An 8,652-nucleotide genomic window follows, 5' to 3' on the forward strand; every position below is an offset into this window, starting at 1 on the left:
ATTGTTATTGTACCTTTATATGCATCTCTTTCAGCCTCAAAATCCATAGGGCACATCAAAAATTAAGAAAATTAATAGGTTTCACTGTTAGAGAAAAGAAGCTTCATACTCTATTACATATTCATCAATGAATAACATACAAAATTGTATATACAAAAAAAAATCAAGGTGTAAGAAGGCTAGCTATATTACATATTCATCAAGGAATAACATACAAAATATCTGAAGTCCAGTGCATTGTAATCACAAACGAAGAAGGCACAAAATTGTATATAAGATTGAGAAATAACAACAACAAAAAAAAAAAAAAAAAACCAATCAAAACTATATGAGATTGGGTTTTTGTTTCGAACTCTCCAAATTTAATCAACAAAAATAAACTACAAAAAATAATTTAAGAAGGCTAGCAATCAATCATAGTTAAGTTTTTTTTATCAAATCTTTAATATTTTGGAAATTACACACACCATTCATTAATGACTTTAGCATTATCATTGATTCTTCGTATTTAACTTAACTAAAACCAAAGGTCAAAAATAAAATGCACCTTCTGTTTTTTTCTTCTTCTTTTTGTTCTTCTTTTTCTTCAGTTTGATTGGCTTCACTTCCATTTCTTGGTCTTCTTCAATCATATCCTGCCACATTCAGAGTCTCACTTAAAGATTTAAAAATTGACAATGAAATATGAACAAAGATGATGACAACTTTTGACTTTTCAGAAGTAGATAAAGAAAGCACCTTATAGTCACCAAATGAGTTTACATGTTGTATTCTCCTTTCTGAATTTGAAGCATTGCCTGCATACAACAACTTACATACATAAACCATAAAATGATAGATACTACACCAAAATTTTCAATGGGATGAGGATGATTACTTGCTCTAACAGTCTCTTTGGCATTTTTCACAGCCAATTCCACAAGTTTGGGATTAATAGAAGATAATCCACTAGGTTCCTGTGACTTCCGTTCCAGAAACTTGGCTAATGCAACAACTTTATTAGTCTTCATTGGTCCTCCTGGATGTGCCAATCTGCAAGAATTTGTTTTTTCCAATTGTCAACATAATAACCCAATCCAAGTATCAAAAGGCAACTAAAAGAGTCCTACTACTTTGGCTGAATATTCTATTACTCATATTCAAGCCCAAGATACCACTTTTCCTAGCATTTGTAAAGAACTAAAAAAAAAATTGAAAAGACTAGGCGACATTAATCAGAAACAAACCACAACTTTCGACCACTAGGGTTGTCGTCTGCTCGTTGGGCCACCCGATTACCGCCGCAATATGCCGCAAACATCGCTGCTCCACCATCTCCCTTCTCGATCAGACGAGGATCGAACATCCCCCAATCGATTATGCCTCCCGATCCCTGCTCCATTCGTGAATCCTTCTCCTCCGATCAACAACAATTTGGAGATCCTGTTTCCCTTTCCTTTTTTTTGGCTTCAACGATTCCAATCGATTCCCTTTTGGTGGTGGATCAATAATGTAGGGTGGAGGCGTACCTAGGTTTACAGAGAGAGATGAAGAGAGAGACGGGAAATGGAAGGAAATAAGTGAGTGATTGAGGAATTATAGGAATTAAGTATCGGTGGTAAAGGTCCAATTACTATAATACCCTTATCACCATTTGAAGTTACACTTTAATACCTGTAACTTTTAAAATTTTACATAAATAGCCCATTCGATAATAACCTAAGATTTAGTTTTTTAAATGGTTCAGATCCGTTCTCGCGTTCTCAACCTTTTGGGTGTTCTCATTTGATCCTACTCCTATATATATATATATATATATATATATATATATATATATATATATATATATATATATATATATATATATATATATGAGTAGGATCAAATGAGAACACCAAAAAGGTTGAGAACACGAGAACAAAGTATATTCATTTGTGGAGAAATGATAAATTTTTACGCCTTTAATTTCAATTGAAGAGAAAAAACATATTCATTTTGATTGTGCGTAAAAATTTATCATTTTCCACAAATGAATACATGGAATCACAAATGAATATACCTGTTCTCACGTTCTCAACCTTTTAGGTGTTCTCATTTGATCGTTTCCCTATACATATATATATATATATATATATATATATATATATATATATATATATATATAGGTTCAGGTGTTTAAAGTAATTATTGTGTTATTGTATGCATAAATGTGGACCAATCATTTTAAAAACCTAGATAGGGGTAAAATTGTAATCTTAGCTTTTAATTAATTTTGGTAATTAATTATTCAAATCATAAACCCTTTTATTTAGGCAAAATCGTTTACATTTACCGCTTTAAAACCCTAGACAGAAAACATCGACCTTTAACAATCAAGCAACTCTCGGCTGCTTCTCTCCCGGTTCCGGCATAGCGTGTGAAGGGAAGAGAGGTGGGTGGTTCAATCGACAGGTTGAAGAGGCGGCAGTTGGTTCGAAGGAAGCAGTTATCGATCGGTGCCCTACCCCTCTAATAAGTCGAAGACGCTGACGGTAAGGGAAACGAAGGAACAGGGCATGTCGACGAAGCTTCTGTGATAGTTGGGAAATCGCGAGGAGGTGCGGAGGGAAGAAGCATCGGGACATCACCGATCCAGGGGGCGTTCGATTGTTGTGTTTGACAGGAAGAAGAAAATACGAGAAAGAGAGGGGAGACGCCCTTCTCCGGTGACTCTCTTATTGATCGGTGCCCTACACCACTGTGTATTCCATTACAACAAAATCGATTAGGCAGGGACAAGCAAAATTAGCGGCGGCAGTAGGCGGTTCTGCCACTTCTTCCTTTTTTTTCTGGTGAGGTGAGAACGAGAGACAAGGAGGTCGATGGGTACGAGTTTCTTTCTTCTTCTTCTTCTTCTTCTTCTTCTTCTTCTTCTTTTGACTGATTTACTGTAAACCAATGAAGTTTAATCTTCAAATGGGTTTTTTAATTTGATTTGATTTCAATATATAGAATGGATGTTTGGGTTGATTGTTTGACAGAAATCAAAGAAATTTTGGATGTGTTTAGGTTTATTGTCTAATTCTTTCAAGGTGTAATATTTTTGGTGAATTGGGAATTTGTTCTGATTGTTTAATTTTTACAGGAAATTGAAAGTTGGTTTGATGCACACCAAGCGCTCGCTAAAATGCTTCAACTGAATGATATTTCTTCGTTTATAGTATTCTATCAGAAAAGAATGTTTTTTATGATAATCATGAATATATTCTGTTAAAATGCCCCGAATTAATATGATTATTGGTAAATGAATTCCAATTCTATCATAATGGAATCACGAATTCCAATTATATTGGAATGGAATATGGTTATTTTTCTAACTAATTTATTCATTGGATTTGTTTCCACAGAAGCTGATGCTTGAAGAATGGACCATGAAATTTGAACGACGCCTCTTAGCAACATTATTCTTTTAGAATGTATTAATGTCTTTGTTAGATTTTGATGTTTTTTCCCAATTTGAAAGTTTTTAGTTTTATTGTTTAACAATAAATGTAATTCTTAGCAATTGTTACATGTATTCTATAAGAAATAATGTAATTTTTGTTTTAATTCTTCAATTGCTGGTTCGAGAATTTGTTATTCTACAAGAAATTTTTAAAGTCATGATCAAGAAATATATTCAAGAATATTTTTATTATTTTATGGTTCTAGAATATTTTTATTTTTAAACATATTCAAACATATTCTGTCAGAATGTCCGAATTAAAAACATTATAATTCGTAAAATCGGATTTTTAAAATTAATAGAATCTGTGATCCCTTAAAATATGCAAATTTCCTTTATTAAATCTATATTAATTGACTAAAATACCATTCTAGTTAAATTTGATGATATTTATCAATTATACTTAATTCAATAATATGTATTAATCACTTTCTTAAAATAAGTAACATGATTGGCTCACATTTATGCATACAATAACACAATAATTACTTTGAATATAATAACCTAAGCCTATATATATATATATATATATATATATATATATATATATATATATATATATATATATATATATATATAGGTAAAGGTTCATTTGAGACCACCTATATTTTGTGAGACATAGGGACCAAATATTAGCCTTTGATCAAATTTGATCTTGTGGTTAAAAAAACTCTGATTAAGGCGCTTAATTAAACACTCAAGGGTAGATTAGTCAGATTTTAATCATATAATGGAATCCCCTGATTTACATGATCTTTCCTTAATCAACGTACAAAATCATATTCGCTCTTTCATCCGATGATTTCCTCGGATGATTTTCTCAATCGCAATGAGTTTTGTACGTTAATTGTCACTCACGCTACGATGATTTGTGATTTTACAGGCTTATTGAAAGAGAATTCAATTATTTTAGACAATTTGGTTCATTAATCCGCTGTGATTTCAACAATCGGTCAGTAAGTTTTTGTTTTTTCATAGATTTACAATTGATCAGCAATCGTTTTCAGAATTGTTTCAATCACAAATCGCAAACTACAGAAGGATCAATAAGGAACGATTTTTTACAATTCATCATCAAAATGGAACAATTTCTCTATTACAGAAGGACCATATGCAGGGATTTATTTTCATCAATTTTCCTTTTACAGGAGGTTTGTAAGTAAGGATTTTAATTTTCACTTCATCAATTTTTCTATTAGAGAAATCAATTTTTAGCAATTTGTCATCATCTCCAATTGATCATTAATTTAGATCGATATTGAACAGTTTCAAGGTTTGAATTTTACTTTGAGAAAAGTTAATTCAACAACTCATCATTAGTAACAACTGATGTGCCATCTGTTTGATGAAGGAAGAATTATATCAAATAATTATTTAATACACCAACTGTTTGATGAAATGCCTAAGAGATGAATCATAACTTAAGATATAATACCTTTAAACTCTAGACATGTGCATAATTAATTGATATTTGGTAGCAATTTATGGCTCTGGAGTGTGAACTTTACATATATATGTTGAAGATAAGCACCATAAGAGCATTGTCACATAAAGTCAAGTGATCATGCACCTTCACTAACCTTGAAATGAAAGTAGGTACTTATCAAAATATTCTTTTCCTTTGGTTCGCATCTAATTGATCAAATCGTATTCTGGTTGATATAAATGTTATTATCTTTTTCATCATATTAAGACAAGTACACCAAATGGTGCATGTTTGAAAGATTGGTGTGAGCATGACAGGGAAATCTCAGACCATGTTGATGCTTGAAGCTTGCAGCATATTTCCTCTTTGGTTTTTTATTTTTGCTTATCTTATTGAAAGGTTTATGTTAGTCATTATCCTCCCTATCAATAGCATGTGAAGTAAAAGATGCATTTCGACCAATTTAGCATGAATCATAAGAGGTACTTGGCCCCATTTCATCACAATGTTACTACATCACATACTATATAGTATACTATTCTGACTTGAATAACTTGAAAAGCATTACTAATACGTCCTTACATATTCAAAAAATTCCTTTTAGAATATAATTTTGTAAATAGTTATTCAATAATAAATATTAACATAATACTTTTTGTACGTCAAATTAGTGATGGTGCTAAAGAATCTCACTTTAGCAATGAACTCATTTTAGCTAATGGTTTTTTAGCTTGGATTCCGAATATTCTACATGAAGAGATATATAGTGATTTAATTTGGATTCTAGATATTCCAGATAATACAATGGTCTAAATAGATACAATTCTAGAATATTAATCACATTTTAATTTCTTTAGTTCACAAAAATTATAATTTATAAGAATACAAGCTCTTAACATTATGTGTTTCACGGTTAATTTCAAAAGAATGCAAATTATTATGATCAAAACATAATTCAACATATTGTTATTAGTTTACATAATACATGATTCTAATTATAATAATTGAAAACCATTACCTATATGTCATTCCGTATTTCTCCTATTTATAATATTGTGTTTAGAATATAATTTGTAAATCATTATACAATGATAAATATTAGTAGGGTATTTATTTTTGCAGCTCAAATTAATGCCGTTGAAGAAAAATCTTATTCAAGCACTGAATTCATTTCAACTAATGGTTCTTTTGTTTGGATTCCGAATATTCTAGTTTGATTTTTTGTTGTTGAAATAATCAACTAGTTTGATTTTTTTTGTTGAAATAATCAACTAGTTTGATTCAATATATGTTATATATCGTGTTGTTACATGTCTAACTTTGTCATATTACACATCTAATATTATATGTTAGTGTTTAATCTAAAATTATGTGTAATATTATGATATGATTGTGTAATTTATTGAAATTATGTATTGAGGGTTACTATAATTTTGTACAAACAGTTATTTATAACCGAAATGTTATGGATATACTTTTGTAAATCATAATCCATGTTAAGTTTTAATCACTTTGTAAAAATGTCGTATTTTTATTCAAGTTTGTTTTTTATTGTTGAAATAATCAACTACTATTATGATACTAAGTTTTTTTAATGTAATAATTTTAATTTTAAGATAAGTATTCTATAAACGCTATTTTTACATGTATAATACCCTGTAACACTAATGTTTATCAATGACAAGATTTGTAAGTTAGAATTTCTTTCTATTATTCTATATTCAGAATAAATAACATTTTTATATATCACTGTTAATGAATATAATTCAAATATGCCAACGTGTTTAACTAGAACATTATTCTATTAGAATATTTTACATATAACTTATTTTGGTTTCCTATAGATTATTGCATATATTCTTGTAATACTATAAATTGTAAATTCAAAATATTACATAATGATATCATAATATTACATATAATATTAGAATCTTACATATTGTAAGTTAATTGTACATATTACAACACAAGTTCATAATATTACATATTAACAACACAATATTAATTATTGAATGGTTAGAATATCTAGAATAATATCATACCAATGAGTATTAAAAAAAACCTAAATTTAATTACGCATCACTATATTAGAATATTCTACTTATAACTTAGAAAATAATAGACCATTATTCTATTGAAATATTCTACATATAGATTATGAAAACATACAACATATAACATTATTCTATTAGAATAAAATATACTACATATAGATTATAAAACCATACAACATATAACATTATTCTATTAGAATATTTTATATGTACAGATTGTTTTCATGTAATAAATCAACTTATTCAATCGAAAACCTACAACATTATTCGAAAACATACAACATACAACATACAACATACAACATTATTGTATTAGAATATTCTATATATACACAATATTTTCATGTAAATGAATTAACTTATTTAACAAAAAAACATAGAATATTATGTTATTATATTATCAACATCATACATCATAAACTGCAACATTCTAATGATTTTAAACATCATACACTCTACTTATAAAATTTAGCTTGATTTATCACGTAAATTCTAAACAAGACAGAAACATCAATTTATGATAACAAACAACACATAACATTATTCTATTAGAGTATTATACATATACTTACTATAACATAAATCATAAATTATTATTCTAATAGAATATTATACGTACAATCTTTAATTTTAAATCCATCTTAGATGTGAAAGACATTACTATCATTACATGAAATAAACTATAACACTACATGTATTATTCTTTAACATATAACTATTGTCCAAACATAATATTGTTTTATTAAACTTTCACCAATCTTCAAACCTTCAAACCATAACTATTGTTTACCAAACATTAAACCATACATATTGTTCAAAATATAGAAAATATAGCCAACATTCAAAGAGAATAATACTCTTAATAACGATTAAACTCTTGCAAATATTTTATCATGTCGATCAACAATCCTCATTCCATTGCATCCTTTCTTGCACCATATTAAGATCCTTTGCTCAATCATATTTTCCAAACTGTATAGATTGTTCAATTAGTGCATATGTAGGTTAGCATTTAGTTTGCCTGCATCATGAAAAGTAAAATCAATGTAATGAAATATTTATCAGAAAAAAATATCCAGAATATACAAACTACATTCAATTAATAACATACATAAAAAATTTGTAACATTATAAGAATAATTAAAAATAGACTTTTATTCTAAAATTTTAGCACAAAAATAATAACTTAAAAATTCTAATGAGATCATAAACAAATAGTGTGCATATTAGAACACTTTTGTTGATTTTGAGTTTTCATAATAACTCAAAATCTATAATCATGACAATTTTGAGTTACTTACAGAGTTAACATCTAGATGCAAATATCCTAATGATTTCACATATTCTATATATATATATATATATATATATATATATATATATATATATATATATATATATGGGTTTAAATGACAGGTTGTATAATACTATATTCCATTACATCGTGACTTTTAGAGATAATTTTAGAGTAAAATATCTAAATTAGAATACATTGTTGAAGATACACAATGATTTTGACTAAAAACTATACTATAATCAGAATATAGAGTTTTATAGAATATTCCATACATGAATATATTAATGCAAAATCATACAGAAAAAATAAATTTGACGATTACCACACATTAACTCAAAATCACATGCTAAGATAAAATCGTGAAGAGATTATAGTATTATATGTTACCTATAACAACTCTAGATGTAAAATT

General features: G+C 28.2%; 1 long non-coding RNA gene across 1 annotated transcript; it reads left to right on the plus strand.

The window, feature by feature from the left end:
* Positions 1–4,156: 4,156 nt before the first annotated feature.
* LOC145123272 (uncharacterized) lies at positions 4,157–6,092 on the plus strand. Its single transcript, XR_013715078.1, has 3 exons — positions 4,157–4,415; positions 5,289–5,371; positions 6,012–6,092. It is a non-coding gene; the product is annotated as an uncharacterized LOC145123272 (long non-coding RNA).
* Positions 6,093–8,652: the final 2,560 nt, after the last annotated feature.

Source organism: Lactuca virosa, chromosome 7 (genome assembly GCF_052849685.1).
Source record: "Lactuca virosa cultivar CGN04683 chromosome 7, Lactuca_virosa_CGN04683_v6, whole genome shotgun sequence".
NCBI lineage: Eukaryota > Viridiplantae > Streptophyta > Magnoliopsida > Asterales > Asteraceae > Lactuca > Lactuca virosa.